The sequence below is a fragment of the Erpetoichthys calabaricus genome, chromosome 7, assembly GCF_900747795.2.
Source record: "Erpetoichthys calabaricus chromosome 7, fErpCal1.3, whole genome shotgun sequence".
NCBI classification, from domain to species: domain Eukaryota; kingdom Metazoa; phylum Chordata; class Cladistia; order Polypteriformes; family Polypteridae; genus Erpetoichthys; species Erpetoichthys calabaricus.
The window spans coordinates 86,959,674-86,977,133 of NC_041400.2; the positions used below are offsets into that span (position 1 = coordinate 86,959,674).

Consider the following 17,460-nt stretch of genomic DNA (forward strand, 5'->3'; position numbering starts at 1 on the left):
AAATCACTGAGCCAACTGCGCTTAAACTGGCTTCACGCAAGCAGACAGGTAAGTGCCGATGCTTGCAGGCTAGTCTTAGTGCAGCTCGGGTCACAGAATTGCACACTAACAGGAGATTGTAGAGACCTGGGGGGTATTTTTCATACATGGATTAGTCGTTTAGCCGGATGTAATTGTTGACGATTTGGCCTGATCCTGGATCTGTCAGTTTTTCGAAACTCTTGCTGGAAGTGTTGTCACAGCAACACATCCTAATCCGCAAACCTGCTCGGAGCAGGCTTGTTCTACGTAAACAAGGGTTAGTTTACACACGTGATCAGTGATGGTGCATGGAAGTCATCCAGTCATGGCTTCGCCATTTATGAATGAGCGACCAATTGATATTGGTGCGCAAATTATATCAAGAGAATTTCATATAGAGAGGGTTTTGCGCGATCGTTAAGATCCTTTATTGCTCCCGGAGGAAATTCTGTACGAAAGATACCGCTTTAGCTGAGGGGGAATATTGTACCTCAAAGATTTATTAGCTCTGTATAGTCAAAGTCAAACTCGGCGAAGTCGGGCATTCACAACCACACAGACAGTATGCATTGCTTTGAGGTTTCTTGCAAGTGGCACTTTTTTATATACTGTAGGCGATGCGGAACATCTATCGAAAAGTGCAGTTTGCCAGGCAATTCGTAAAGTCTGTTTGGCTCTGAAACATTTCCTTCGGGTTTCATTGTGTTTCCTGGACACCTGCGTGTGCAGACAATAAAGAGGCGTATCATGCCATTGCATGTAGGTAATAAACAGGCTAAAACACCCACAGTTCCATAAAGAATCCCACAATCAGCCTAACATTCTCATTACCAGGATTTCCAAATGTGATTGGGCACATGGGACTGATCAGAGTGGAGTTTGATCAAACATTATTGGAAAATGTACCTCTCCTCCTCATGAATAATCAGACACAGTGTCTTCATCAAATATTTGACCTTCGACAATATCTCGTTGGTCAGACACAGGTTCAAGGGATATGACATTCCCTGCAACTGACCCAACAAAAAAAGAGGGCTATATGGAACATACCTATGGCACACATGGAGGACAAATATATGCAATGATCATCCTTTACCTGAAATGAAGTGACCACTGCATCCTGCCACTGGTTCTGAGGAAGAGCTTCCCCCTGGAATGCCCTCAAAAACAGGGCGATGGGCATTTTGCTGGAGAGCCAACTCTTCTGCAGGGGTTAGGTCTGGACCGCGTGGACCTCCACCTGTTTTTTGCTTGTCTGCCTCCTTATTAGCTTTAAAAATTAATGTTTTTATATATATATATGATTCTTTATGTCAACAATTCTTTTAATGGTTATATACCAATATTTACTAGTTTGAAGTATATTCTTATACTTCACTTTAACCTGTTCCCATGTTTGATCTGGAATAATGACATATTAAATAATAATTAATCTGACACATAGGAAATGAAACGCTGCATTCAGTAAGTACAATGCACACTACTTAGCGTTTAATTTGCCAGCCACTTTTTTGCCAGCCGTCTTTGCAAAAGCAGCCCAGACCAGAAGTGTTACCCCTTGTGCATATTAATCTTGAAATTCTTCATGTCCTTCAAATAAAGGTCTTGTGCCGCGTGTGTGGAAAAAAAAATGCGCCCGTTCTTCGTCATTTTGTTACAGCCTATCAAGACTTGCTGATCATGTTTTCTAGACTCAATATATATGGGCTTTTCACTCACCATGGGTGCGCGCATTCATCTCGTATGATTAGATCCAGCTAGACTAATCAAATACACGGCTGCGTTTGAAAAACTGACCTATCCCGGATGAGTGTCACCGGCATTAACTCATGCAAGATGAGGCATCTGATCTCGGATGATTTAAGCGACGTTCGGAAAATACCCCCCTGAACTTTATTCAATCAAACATGTCTCTTTCAGAAGTAAAAGGTGCTTAGCATGCAATTAGTTAACGATTAAACAATAGACAAACATCATAGGAGAAAGTCTGGGGGAGGAGAGAGAAAGAAAGCAATCAGCCAAAAAGGACAGGAACGTTCAGGCTTTTAAGTAAGCATAGCGCGAGAAGTGGCAATCGAGAAGACGGTGATTTATTTATTTTTACGGTGGAAATTCCAGCCTTGACCCGACGCGCGCACAAACAGACAAAAACAAAGCAAACCGGTAATCAAATAAAGAATGTAATGAAAACAAATGAAATAAGAAAACAATGATACCACCTCTGTTCCCCTTACGGCGATTACACATTAAATGCAACAAAGCACAAACAGTAAATAATGAAAAAGTTCATGAAAAACGGCAACGGAGGATATTTGCAGCTTCCGCTAACAATTATTAGTTAGGTTCTAAGGAAAAATCTGCGAATGACTGAGGCTGCGAACTCTGAACCGCAACTTCGCAGGGGTCTACTCTGTGTGTGTGTGTGTGTGTGTGTGTATATCTCTTAACCTGCAATTGTTTTTTCCTGGGAATGACGTTAGCCTGCAACCTGCCCTGCAATGAGGTTCTCCAACTTGCAGGGAAAACCTGGGGGTTGGTGGTAAAAGACCACAATAAGTAAAAACTGAATTAAAATGACCATTTTCTCTAATCACCAGCATCGACAGAAAAGTTGCAGTAAGCCCAACAAAAACTAAACTACAGGGACAGATGACATAAAATGGTGTTCTTTCCCTACTTTTACAGGAGCTACAAACAATTTTTGATGAAATTTTGAGATGTTGGTTACTAATGAGTCTCATTAGTAGATGATTTACCTTCAGCACAATGCAGAAACTGCAAGAGAAATCTCACTGAGTCCACATGTGGTAGAAAAACGTTTAATCTCTGGAGGAGTCTAACCAAGCTGTTAACCAAGTGACAACTAAATCTCCATTTATTGCAACAGCTTCGAGTTCCAGCATTAAGTTGAAGCAGCTTTCAGGAAGAAAGGGAAGGAAGATGATGGATAGCTCCTGAAATGACCAGGCTGAAGGAGAAGCTATCTGTAACCAGAGCCCATTGATCAAGATGTCACTGCTGAACAAGAGACATCACTAACAATATCTTGATTTCTTAAACACTTAATTTTTCTTTGGTTCTTTAATGCAATTCTACATGCTTTAGATTTAATCAAAACATATTAGGAAGCCTTATCATCATGAACATTTACATGGTTCTTATGGACAATACATTCCTCTCGATATTAGGATCATTCTTTAAAAATAACATCACTGGAACTGTGCTGCTTTTCCAGGATCCTCCGACACAGATGTATTTCTGACTCCAGTTCTTTACTCTTAGACAAACATATGTATTCTTTTAAAGACAATTTTTCACTTTACCATTTCTAGGTGTAAACCTGACAGTTTATAGATTTCTGAACCAGCAATGTCTAAATGCCCCTTTCCAAAGTCACCTTTAATTATATTTGTCTTTTATCCATGATAAAATAACCTCTTGTAGGGTAATGAAATCTAATTTTATTCCATGCCCAGCTGACACTTCAACATCAGTCACTTTACTGAATGTCAAAAGTACTATTCGGTCTTGCCATTTCAACATTCATTAACCACCTTATTTTCTACTGCCTTGAAATCCACCTTACTGGAACAATCCTACCATTTTTTAATTCCAGACTTCTACATTAACACCTGAACCTATTGCCTGTTTTGTTCAAAACTGCACCTCTGATTCTGTTTTTATATGGGGATCTTCAAAGTGTCTTATTCTTGCTGCATTGAAACACCTAGCAGTTTAACTTTAGTTCTCCCGACTTTCCATGCAAGTTCAGGTGTGTGTCTACACATCTCATATCCCTGAGCATCACCCAAGTAAGTGAATGTTTCCTGCACCGGTTCCTCCTTGGAGTATAGTTCTAGGATCCTTTTTACTCGGACCATTGTCTAACTGACTGGATGAATTGGATACCTGTGTGAGTAAAGAAACTTTATATTAATCATAAAACTTATAGTACCGTTTTGTTTAGTCAAGCCTACAATTTCTTTGTTCACCTGCACTACTATAGCTACACTTGAGGTAGTGTGTGGCAGTCTCAAGATTCAGACATATTTCCTTAAAAATACAGAACCATAGTTCACCTGAAATGAATGTAAAGGAGGGAGTGTTAAGTGTTGAAGAGTATAATCTTAAAAATGTTCAATACTGTTAAATCACTTCTGTATTATCTGTTAAAAATGGTTAGATTAAACAGGCTGAAGGCATGGGCCTTTAGGATGGCAGTCAATAACAGAATAATAAACTACACAATCCCTGTAAAGAGTATTGCTTAATAATACCTAATTCATAGTAATGTTGGAAAGGATGATTCCCCCAAGAACAGAACTGAATTTGCTCATTTTCACTCTTGAAATTGGCAACATGTAACTAACCTTTGAGAAGATCATGTTATCAATGATATGGACCAGTGATTATGGGTGGCCTGCTCAGAGAAAAGAGAAAAAAAATCCTTGAAAGATCCAGGCATGCCAGGGATACCTTAAATTCTACCTCAGTGTCTTAAAAAAATTTACCGTAATTTTTGCACCATAAGACACACCTGACCATTAGACGCACCTAGGTTTAGAGGAGGAAAACAAGAAAAAAAATATTCTGAACCAAATGGTGCACTAACATGTTTAATAAAATATAGCAGAATAATATTTCAACCATGTAAATTCAACAGCGGTATTAACAACCATCATCACTGTCATTAACAAATAAGGAGAGACTTTAAGGTTCAAGCACTCTTCCAGTTTTATGGAAACCCCAAGAACTCCTCATTGCTAGTGTCAGAATTTATTAGCTCTTTTAGGGCTAATTTTTTTTTTTTTTCTTTTCTCCCAGGGCTGAATATTTTTCCAGAAAATAACTTTTTTAAAAAAAGAACACAAAACAATTGTTTAACAAATCAAATCAACAAAAAATATTTATTTTTGACAAATAGAACTGTTTTGCAATCTGTATGAGCCTGCATACTATATAATGTAACATATTATTATTGCACATACTGTACATTCTACAAGGCAAAGTCCTGCAAAGTATGGTATCGCTCAAAGCAGCCAATTGCATGCATTGCCACGTTGCACTGCTTACAATACGTGTTGCACTGGTGCCTCTTTTTGAGTTGTCTATTGCTGCACACAACACAGTCAGGCTTGTACTTTTTGTCCTCATATGTGGCAGGAAAGTGGCGCTCAGTCAGCCTGTCTGGCACTGCTCTTTGTGCTGGCCTTCCTCGCTTTGCAAAAGGCACTCCGACATATTCTTCCAGCAAGCTGTCAACCACCTTCTTGCGGAAATCTGCCGCAGTCATAGTGCTGTCACTGTTTGCCTGCTTGAATAATAGAAATCCGTTTGTGAGTGCAATCTCACGCAGGCGATGGTACACAGTGTGGTACCACTTGGTGGACTTATGGCCGTAAGCATATGAGCCCAGCATCTGATCCAGTCGATCTACTCCAGCCATTTTACAATTGTACTCCTCAAGCGCAACAGGCTTGTCCAGCTTCCTACCTGCGGGTTTCCCTTTGAACGAATTTGTTTTTCACACAAATTGTTAGTGTGAACTGTACTAAGGCAAGTGACCCGTTTCACATCATGCCATGCCAATGCCACCAAGTTATCCGCCCACATGAAAACAGGATTGTCCCCTCTTTTCAACTTCAGCCTGTCTGGCTTCAGCTGTAAAGGCATGTGTCTCCTATTCACCCTGACTGTGCCACAAGCTCCTATTCCCCTGCTCTGTAGCTCCATGAACAACTCTGGAGATGTGTAGAAATTGTCCATGTAAACAACATGTCCCAAATGTTCATACCCCTGAAGCAGCTCCAGCACAACCTGAGTTGTCAAAGGACAGTTCTCTCTCTGAAATGAATGTTTTCCTGTGTAGGTAATTACTTTCAGGCAGAAGCCAGTGTTTGCTTCTGCCAGTACAAAGTCCTTTATGCCATACTTGGTGGGCTTGTCTGGCATATATTGTCTGAAAAAAAGCCGTCCCTTATATTTTACCATGGATTCATCCACAGACAAATCACGGCCAGGCTGATAAAATTGTTTATATGTAGGCTCCACAATGTCAAGCAGGGGCTGAACTTTGTACATCGGATTATAGCCTGGCTCACCCCTTGGAATTTGCTCCTTGTTATCACAAAAGTGAATGAAGCTTTGCAGCAGCACGTACCGATCACGCGGCATAACCTGTCCAAAGTCACCCGGTGACAAAGCACGTTTGGACCAATGCTCCCTGAAATATCGCCAGTCCAGTCCCATCTCAATCTGCAATGCCACAAAGCCCTTCACCTCGTCTTTTGTTGTGGGTTTCCACTTTGAAAAACGAGACCGCGGAGCGAGCGCATCCCGCGATTCAAAAAATTGTTCAGCATACCTGTTTGTCTCTTCAGATATCAGCTGAAAAACTGCCTCAGGGAAAAACAGTTTGAAATAGTCCAGCGGCTTGTAATCCGTTGTGTCCAGCAGCAAGCCGTGCCTTCTTGTAAAGTCAGTTAGCCAAATCGGCTCCCATGGATCAATTTCTGGGTATTCCTCCCAAGCGAACCTTGCCGTAGGTGTACTGGCAGCACGAATGCGCTCAGCTGCCAGCTGAGCAGCTGGGGCGGCATCGGCTGGTCTCCGATCGGCTGATGCCGGCTCCTCAATCTCTTCCTCAATCTCTTGATCGCTGTCTATGAAATCCGACTCTGAGAAATCAGAGTCGGGCTCCGCGATTATGCGCAAAATGTCTTCTGCCGAGTGTTTTCTTTTCTCGACTCGCTTCGTTCCCTCGTGAGATGTTGATGCCATCTTGTCTTTGTTAGTGTTTGCTTACATTTCGCAACTCACGCACACTTAAGATCATTTGCTGAGTCAACAAGTCTAGCATTCCTCCAAGCACAGAGGGAATGCCTGTGACGCGACAGTGTGTTTTGTCGCCATTAACAGCTGATTGTCGCCCTCTATCCCTGGATGTCGACTTTTGTCGACATGCGCCCTCAACCCCTCCTGTCGACAAAAGTCGACATCCGCCCTAAAAGAGTTAAGGTCAGTTGCTCACAATCACTTTGCAGGAGCACGTACCTATCATCACGCGGCATAACCTGTCCAAAGCCACCAGGGGACAAAGCGCGTTTGGACCAATGCTCCCTGAAGTTATATCACCAGTCTAGTCCCATCTATATTTGTAATGCCACAAAGCCCTTCATCTCATGTTTTGCTGTGGGTTTCCAGTTTGAAAAACGAGAATGTGGTGCAAGCACAGCCCTCGATTCAAAAAATTGCTCTGCATACCTGTTTGTCTCGTCTGACAGTAGCTGAAAGGCAGCTTCAGGAAAGAACAGCCTGAAGTAGTCCAGCGGCTGGTAATCTGTCGAGTCCAGAGTCCGACTCAGTGATAATGCGCAAAACATCGTCTGCTGAGTATTTTGTTTTCTGCACTTGCTTCGTTCCCTCATGAGATGTAGATGCTATCTTGCCTTTGTTTATATTTGTTTACATTTCGCAACTCACGCACACGCAAGGATTAGATGCCACATCAATGAGTCTAACATTCTTCCAAGCACAGAGGGAATGCCTGTAACGTAACAGTGAGTTTTGTCGCCCTCTACCCCTGGATGTCGAATTTTGTCAGGTAATACACATCATGGTCTGTGACGCAATATTCACTCCATAAGACGCACAGACATTTCCAACCTTCTTTTGGGGAAAAAAAAGTGCGTCTTATGGTGCGAAAAATACGGTATGTGTAATTGTACATGTACAATATTTCTGTGAGCTACACTGATCCTGTTTTTCTTCTTGGACACGTTACTGTTTCATGTTGAAACCAACCGTGGATGAGGAGTGCTCCTTTCTATTGACTCAGACAGGCAAAAAGTTTTCCATGGTAAAACAAGGTATGAACATTATTCTGTACTACATTAAGGGATCTGAAGTTATTCATTTTTCAATTATTTACTATATTTGATAAGATTCCTCCAAGATACAAAAACGAGGTGCTTTATACAATTAACAATACTATAAAAGATTCCGTTTGTAGTGATTATTGAAACTTTGATTTTTATTCTTATTTGACACAAATGCAGGTGTAGGAGTGCTGCTCTGTACTGTCAGACCAGGGACTGGTGTTGCTTCACACTATGTACAGAGTTAACCTGACGAAGCTGCTGCTCAGAAATCCCTGTCAGAAACAAAGCAAAAAAAAAAAAAAAAAAAATCTTACTGAATAATCAGTAAGTCTTTAGTAAGAACAACAGTTGTTAACAGGGAATACAAGCTTATCTAAAGCCCCTGCCTTGAAGCATGTTCTGTGGCATGTTACAGTGCTGCCCTACACACTAAAGACCCCTTCTGAATGGGCACTTGTAAGAAAGGATGAAGAAATATTTCTTGGTCATATTACTGAGCTTCCAGAAGTTTGCTGCATGGTGCATCCACCTCTGAAATTGCTAGGAATTCTTTAAGCAGTTCTGGCGTGAATGTCATTCAATGCTCTATAAATGAAGAATCCTATGGCTTTTTAATAACCAGTCAAGTGATACAATGCGAGTTATATTTAAGAACAAGCATATAAACAAACTTAATAGGCTACATAAAATAAAATGAGTATTGGCTTATAAAAGCAAACTACTAATACAGGTAGTCCCCAGGTTACGGACATTCGATCTACGAACGGGGCCGCAGCTGCGACGCATGCGCCTCAGTAACTGCCGCTCTGTCATCTTCGGCCTGCGGACGCTTCAAGTGGTGGCTGGACGGAGGCTGGAGGGGGCGATTTCGCTGCTCGCGCAGTGTACTGTCCCTCCGGTGGCTCCCGGCGGCAAGCTGTTTCACTGCCCGCCCACCATACACGGCTGCCCAGTTTGTTCTAGGTGCGTGGCTGGTAATGCTACAAGCAGTGATCCGGTTGAGTCTGAACAGGGCGGCGGGGGTAGCATTGTAGTGTGCCTCGGATGGCTGCGTGTTGAATGGGGGCGGTGGTGTTGTGTACACTGCAGGCAGCATAGTGTAGTGGAGGTGACTGTGAGGTGGGCCGGTGATGAACCGCCCCTCGCTGCCTCCATTCATTCTCAATAGCAAGCCTGCTTGTACTGTTACACACATAGCAGGAAGTTGTCTCTTGTCAGTACAGGGTGGTCCAGATCTAATTATGCAGATCCAGATCGTCTGTATGACTAATTTATGCAGGGATGATTCCAGTTTGGTGCGAAAACGATTCTTCATGTCGTCAGTTCGCACACTTCGATGGATTTTTCAGGTGATTTTCTATGTAACAAAGTGAATAAGTTATAGCGTAATGTAAATTGCATAATTAGATCTGGACCACCCTATACATCAGACGTGTTGACGACTGGTGCCTTCCTGCTGTGATAGATGTAGCGTGCTGTGTAGAAAAGCTCAAAAATATGAAAAGGTACCAAAAATTAATTTTATATTAGACTCCGTAAGCATCCTTGATATTTTTTTTTTGTCTTCTGTAAAGAAAAGAGCAAATTTTGGGATTTCCAAACTTTTTTTTGGCATAATATTAAAGATTGTTTTTTTTTCTTATTTTAAAAGAACATTAAGTAAAGAATGATTTTTGAAGCACTCATCCATTCACTTCAAAGTTGGTGTGTGAACTGGCTGTACTATTCTGACCGGTCTACAGTGGCAATGTGGAGTAAAGACCACCAAAGTTTGTGTTTATGGTTGCCACATGGTAAAACTTTAAAATCTGCTTGTCAATGCCTTTATTAACTTTTTTTATTTATTTATTTATTTTAAACAGTTAGCCGGTAGATGCTGTGCATCTGTGGTTCTGCTGGAGTGGGGTCAGTGCCGTTAGTCACATTTACTGTTTCAGAGGTATTAACTACAGAAATAGACATCTCCTATGTCTGTTATCAATGTACTTAACAGGTGTTCGGTAAACTGGGTATTAAAGAACAACATTTAGTTTGAATTGGTCTCGTCCATTACGAGAGATGGACGTCTGAAGTGGAGCTCCGTTGCAGCGGCTTTATTTTTCCTCTTATTTCTTATTATCCTGAGGTATCCTGTATTTACCCAACCGAGGAGTTTCTACTAAAGTATATAAACATGAGTAACAAGAAAGGGGTACAGAAAGAAGCGGAAAAGAAACTTAAAGCTACACCCAAGTCTAAACAGGCATCAAGCCCAAGTGCAAGGTACGGCCTTTCAGAGACTGACCTGAAAAAGGCAGGCGAAAGCACAGACTTCCCAGGACCCTGCTCCACTGCATCGCCTCTAGTCAAGAGCAAAAATGGGAGAGAAGGTGCAAGTGATGCAGGTCACGATAGCTCGCCGATTCCAGATGATCACTTGAAACTAGAAATGGCCTTGCAGTCCGCACTTTCATCTACTCCTCGCGAGCCAGAGGCATCGGCTGTAACTGGGGTTGCCACTTCACACGCGGGAGCACGAAAGCCGAAACGATTTGTCCGAATTGAAGGAAATGATTGCAACATTGGCCCTGCCATGGCCATAAGTGAGCTCAAGAAAGACATTCAGAAAAATATGAAGAAAATAAATGGCTTGCTCAAGAAACGAGAAGCTGCTGCTGGAGATGCAAGAGCTGCGGCAGGATAATAAAGGCTTGGAAAAATGTATAATTGTTTTGATGCAACCTTTATGCTGGGAAAAATTGAGGAACACATTCAGTAAAATGCGTCTAAACTGGGAGAACTTGCCGATCAGCTGGAAGACGTTAAGCAGACATTCACGACTCGAATTGAAACAGTCAGAACATTTTGCATCTACCGCCAATGGAAAGGCTACAGCTGCAAATTCCGAATGCAAAAAACTCAGACAGACTTGCTGCTCTGGAAGATGGATGCAGAAGGAATAATATTAGAATTGAAGGTCTACCTGAGAATCGTGAAAGTCCAAACCCAGTGAAACTCGTAGCCAAACTATTCTCAAAAATAATTGGAGAGGACTTTAAAACAGATACCGACATAGCGGCAGCTTATCGCATACGTGGATCAAATACCTCTAAACCTAGGACTTCAATTGTCCGCTTCGAGAGATTACAATTTAAGCTTAATGTAATGGAGCTTCAGACAGAAACAAGAGATTATATTTGAAAATAACCACATTCGTATTTTCCCCGATTACTCACCCTCAACAGCTGCTAAACGTACAGCTTTTTACAACATTAAGCAGCGGTTACGGAAAGCCGATATCAGATACAGCCTCTTGTATTCTGCCAAACTGAAAGTGGATATTCAACACAAATATTACATTTTCTCCACCAAGGAGGAAACGGAAAAGGAGTTAAGAAAGCTGATCCCGACACTTTTTTGATATATGATAGTGAGTGGTATCCTGTCATGGCAAGATACTACCTGCTGTCTGATCCGCTTGCAGCAATACGGGTACCATAATTATACATCCTTTTCTCTTCTCGGACACTTTTTGTTTATGTTTTAATTAGAATTATAAGTGTATGTGTGGAAGAATTTTTTTTTTTTACTATTCTAAAGGAAACTGTTTAACATCATACCCTTGATTTATTGTTATTATTGCATTAGGGTTTACTATGCTTATCCAGGGCCACTTTTTAACACCATTCCCTGGGTTTATTGTCTTAATATTTCAAGACTGTTGAAGATGATATTTTATGCTTATAGTATTTAGACTATCGGCAATAGATATCTCTACTTTTTAATCCTCAAACGTCGCTGTTGGGGGGTTTTTGTTTTGTTTTGGACGTGCTCTGTCTCTAGGTATGTCAGAGGACTGGGACTTTGTGAAGTGGGATCCAGCCTCACGTGGGGAGGCAAAATGGGGCGGTGGGGGCATAAGGGAGGGAGAGAAAGAGAGCAAACAATATCTAATCTATCCTTTTAATCCTTATAATTATAACTACCAGCGTAACAATAGGCTGCATGGCAATAACTTGTGGGAAAACTGGAAATTAAGGTTAAAGCTGTCTCACTTCCAGTTAAGACTACAAAATGACATCAAAAATTCAGAATCAATGTCTCCATGATGAGACCGTTAACTTTGTGAGCTGGAATGTTAAAGGCCTGAATCACAAATTAAAGAAAGAAAGTACTCTCTCACCTAACAGGTATAAATGCCAAAATAGTATTTTTACAGGAGACCCACTAACTAAGCAAGGATCATTTCTGGCTGCAAAAAGACTGGACTGGCCAAATGTTCCATTCCAGCTTTACAAAAAAACTAGGTGTGGGAATTCTCATACATAGAACAGTCTCATTTGTGGTACCAGATGTAGTATCTGATCCTGAAGGGAGGTATGTGATTGTCATGAGCAATTTATTTAACTGTAAAGTGATTTTGATAAATGTTTACGCACCCAATATCGATGATAGGGAATTCACACAAAATGTATTTGCATCCATTCTCAATGTGAACACTCATAAAATTATAATGGCTGGGGACTTTGTGTTTTAAATCCACTCTTAGATAGGTCTCCTGCCACAGGGGGGAGGACATCTAACACTGCAAAGATAATTACACAGTTTTTAACTGACCACAACTTATCAGACCCCTGGAGGTTTCTAAACCCAAACTCAGAACATATTCCTTCTACTCACCAGTGCATCATTGCTACTCAAGAATTGATTACTTCTTTATAGACAATTTCTTGCCTACTATTAAATCTTGCAAGTACGAAGCTATTGTTTTTTCTGACCATGCCCCTCTGATCATGGAGATAAAAATCATTATACCCCACATACTCATCTTGCAGATGGGGGTCTTAACCCACTTCTATTAGCAAACGAGAACGGTACAGAATTTATATCAAAACAAATCAGTTTCTTCCTAGAGACAAATACATCCCCAGAGGTCTCGGCAGGAATACTCTGGGGAAACTCTAAAGGTCTTCTTAAGAGGACAGATTATTTCAGATCTTTCCCATAGAAATAAATTAGTAACCAAGAAGGTACCAGAGCTAACCAGCGAAATTACTAGAATAGATCAAGAACATGCCAGGTGTTCAAGTGAGGCATAGGAAAAAGCAGGCTCTGCATTCAGAGCTCAACCTCTTAACCAAAGAAACTGAAAAGCTCATTTTTAAATCAAGACATCATTACTATGAACATGGAGAGAAAGCTAATAAGCTCTTAGCTCAACAAATCCACAAGCAAGAAGTTCGCAATGCAATCCCAACAATCACCAACACGAATGGAGATAAAATCATTGACCATAAAAATATAATGCACACATTTAGAGACTACTATAAATCCTTATATTCTACCGAGTTTAAAGACGACAACACACAATCTAATGCATTTCTAGATACGTTACAGATACCACAAATAGATACTTTTAGTGCAGAGAAACTGGATAAACCTCTGGCACTATCAGAATTACTAGATGCTATAAAGTCACTTCAGAGTGGGAAAGCAGCAGGCCCTGATGGCTACCCTGTACAATTTTATAAGAAACTCTCCACTTAGCTAGCTCCCCTCTTATTAGCAACATTTACAGAAGCTAGAGACAATCAAATTCTACCTAAAACTTTTCACCAAGCATTAATCACCATCTTTCCTAAACAAAATAAGGACTTATTACAGTGTGCATCATACAGACCAATTTCACTTCTGAATAATGTTGCTAAGATACTCTCCAAAGTCCTAACTAGAAGGATGGAGAAAGTGCTGCCTTCGGTAATATTACAAGATGAAACTGGATTTATTAAAGGACGACACTTAGCTTCCAATCTTTGATGCCTGTTTAATATAATATATTCACCTGCAAAGTGAAACACCCCAGAGATATTATCGATGGATGCAGAAAAAGCATTTGATATGATTGAATGGAACTACCTTTTCACTACATTAGAGAAATTTGGGTTTGGCCCGAACATTTGTGCATGGATCAAACTACTGTATACCAATCCAGACGCTTCAGTTTGTATTAACAACATTTGTTCAGACTACTTTAAACTAGAACGTGGTATCAGACAAGGATGCCCCTTGTCACCATTGCTATTTGCAATCACCATTGAACCACTGGCAGTTCACTGTCGAAGTGCTTATCAGATAAAGGGGATTATCAGAAAAGGACTTGAACAGAAAGTTTCTCTATATGCAGATGATATGCTACTGTATATATCAGACCCACAACACTGTGCCTGCAGTCATAACAGCACTTACAGAATTTCAATAGATCTATGGTCTCAGAATTCATTTGAATAAAAGTGTGCTCTTTCCAGTGAATTCTCAAGCATACAATATTAGATTGGACACCTTCCCTTTTATTATTGCAGATCAGTTTAAATACCTAGGGGTAAATATCACAAGTAGACATAAAGCTCTTTAACAACAAAATTTTGGCGTCTGTATGGAAAAAATTAAGCAAGACTTGCATAGATGGTCAACCCTTCATCTCACTCTAGCTGGAAGATGAATATCCTTCCTAAGCTTCTTTTTATTTCAAAACATTCCAATATACATGAATAAATAATTTTTTAAGCAATCAGATTCAACCATAACCTCATTTGTCTGGAACTGAAACATCCACGTATCAAAAGAGCGACCCTACAAAGACCTAAGGCAGAAGGTGGCATGGCTCTACCTAACTTTCAGTTTTATTACTGGGCAGCAAACATACAAGCTATAAAAACCTGGACACAAATAGATGAACATAGACAGGCTTGGTCCACAATAGAAATAAAATCCTGTAGCACTTCTCTATATTCCCTGCTTTGTGCCCCAATAAATGCAAGTTATCGCCAATATACTAATAACCCAATTGTTCTTCACTCACTCAGAATATGGAACCAATGTAGAAAGCATTTTAAGATGGGAGAATTTTTTACCTTTAGCACCTCTGCATGAGAACCACCTTTTTCAACCCTCGCAAACATATGCAGTTTTCAATATCTGGAAAACATTTGGGATTAAATTGCTTAAAGATCTTTATATAGACGACATCTCTGCATCCTATGAACAATTACATTCCAAATTTAACTTTCCAGCAACACATTTCGTTCACTATCTTCAAATTAGAAACTTTGTTAAACAGAATCTACCCGATTACCCTCATCTCGCACTTTCCTCTATGCTACAAAAAATATTGCTCAGTTTCGAGGACTCAGACAGCATTTCTGCAATATATAAAATTATTTTACAGTCCCTCCCTTTCAAAGATCCAAGAGGACAATGGGAAAAGGATCTCTCACTCAAAATATCAGAAAAGGAGTGGAAGGGAGCAATGCAGAGAATTCACTCGAGCTCCATATGCGCAAAGCATACAATTATTCAACTCAAAATTATATATCGAGCACATCTGTCTCGCTTAAAACTGTCTAAAATGTTTCCAGGGCAAGATCCAACCTACAAACACTGCAATCAAGTTTCTGCCTCACTGGGTCACGTTTTGGGCCTGCACCAAATTAACATCATTCTGGACAAAAATTTTTTAAGTGCCTTTCAGATAGCCTTGGTGTCACAATCCCGCCTAACCCATTAAGAAGTGTGTTTGGTGTTCTTCCAGATGGGCTTAAAGTGGAGAAGGACAAACAAACTGATTGCCTTCACTACACTACTGGCACACAGACTTATTTTGCTAAACTGGAAGAATCCTAAATCGCCTCTTTTAAGTCAGTGGGTAACTGATGTTGTATACTATTTGAAACTAGCTGATTAACCAGTGGCTTCGCTCACTGAGCGCAAGGGAAAAAAATAAAATGTAGTCTATAAGTTATTAAACAGTAAAACATTAACATTTAAGAAGATATATTGAGCACTACTGGAGTGGTTTCGGGTAAACTACATTTTAAAGGCGCAATAACACAACAGGTAAGTAGTACTAACAGCAGCTAAAATGTATTTGGATCATCTGTCGGTAGTACAGTCATGGCTGAAATTATCGGCACCCTTGGAATTTTCCTTGAAAATGCACCATTTCTCCCAGAAAATTGTTGCAATTAGAAATGTTTTGGTATACATAAGTTTATTTCCTTTATGTGCATTGGAACAACACAAAAAAAGCCAAATCTGACATTTCACACAAAACTCAAAAACCGGGCTGGACAAAATTATTGGCACCCTCTACTTAATATTTGGTTGCACGCCCTTTGAAAAAAATAACTGAAATCAAGCGCTTCCTATAACCATCAACAAGCTTGTTACACCTCTCAACTGGAATTTCCGACTACTCTTCTTTTGCAAACTGCTCAAAGTTTCTCAGATTTGAAGGGTGCCTTCTCCCAACAGCAATTTTGAGATTTCTCCATAAGTGTTCAAATCGGATTTAGATCCGGACTCATTGCTGGCCACTTCAGAACTCTCCAGCGCTTTGTCTTCAACCATTGCTGAGTGCTTTTAGAGGTATGTTTGGGGTCATTGTCCTGCTGGAACACCCAGGACCTTGACGCAGACCCAGCTTTCTGACACTGGACCCTACATTGCACTCCAGTATCTTTTGGTGGTCTTCAGATTTCATGATGCCTTGCACACAGTCAAGGCATCCAGTGCCAGAGGCAGCAAAACATCCCCAAAACATCTTAGAACCTCCACCATGTTTGACTGTAGGTACTGTGTTCTTTTCTTTGTAGGCCTCATTCCGTTTTCTGTAAACAGTAGAATGATGAGCTTTACCAAAAAGCTCTACCTTGGTCTCATCGGTCCACAAGACGTTCGCCCAGAAGGATTTTGGCAAACTCCAGTCTGGCTTTATGTTTCTGTGTCAGCAGTGGGATCCTCCTGGCTCTCTTGCCATAGTGTTTCATTTTGTTCAGATGTCGACGGATAGTTTGAGCTGACACTGTTGCGCCCTGAGTCTGCAGAACAGCTTGAATAGGTTTTGAAGTTGATTGGGGTTGTTAATCCACCATTCGGACTATCCTTTGTTGCAGTCTTTTATCAATTTTTCTCTTCCATCCACATCCAGGGACATTAGCTACAGTGCCATGTGTTGTGAACTTCTTGATTATGTTGCGCACAATGGACAAAGGAACATTAAGATCTCTGGAGATGGACTTGTAGCCTTAAGATTGTTGATATTTTTCCACAATTTTTGTTCTCAAGTCCTCAGACAATTCTCTGCTCTTCTTTCTGTTCCCCGTGCTTAGTGTGGCACACTCAGACACACAACAGAAAGGTTGAGTCAACTTTTCTCCATTTTAATTGGCTTAAGGTGTGATTGTTTTATTGCCAGCACCTGTTTCTTGCCACAGGCGAGTTCAAACGAGCATCATATGCTTGAAATAAAACTATTTACCCACAATTTTGAAAGGGTGCCAATTTTCTTGTTTGGCCCATTTTTGGAGTTGTGTGTGACATGATGTCAGATTTGGCTTTTTTTCCTCTGTTTTTTTGTGTTGTTCCAATGCACATAAAGGAAATAAACATGTATATACAAAAAACATTTGTAATTGCAATAATTTTCTGGGAGAAATGGTGCATTTTCTGGGAAAATTCCAGGGGTGCCGATAATTTCAGGCAGGACTGTAGATCCCTTGTGAAAGGTGCTACACGACTGCTG

At 40.6% G+C, this 17,460-nt stretch overlaps 1 protein-coding gene across 8 annotated transcripts in view; it reads right to left on the bottom strand.

The window, feature by feature from the left end:
• elavl2 (ELAV like neuron-specific RNA binding protein 2) overlaps positions 1–17,460 on the bottom strand; it is a 589,373-nt gene that overhangs the window by 140,732 nt on the left and 431,181 nt on the right. The gene's annotated exons all lie outside the window — the stretch shown is intronic.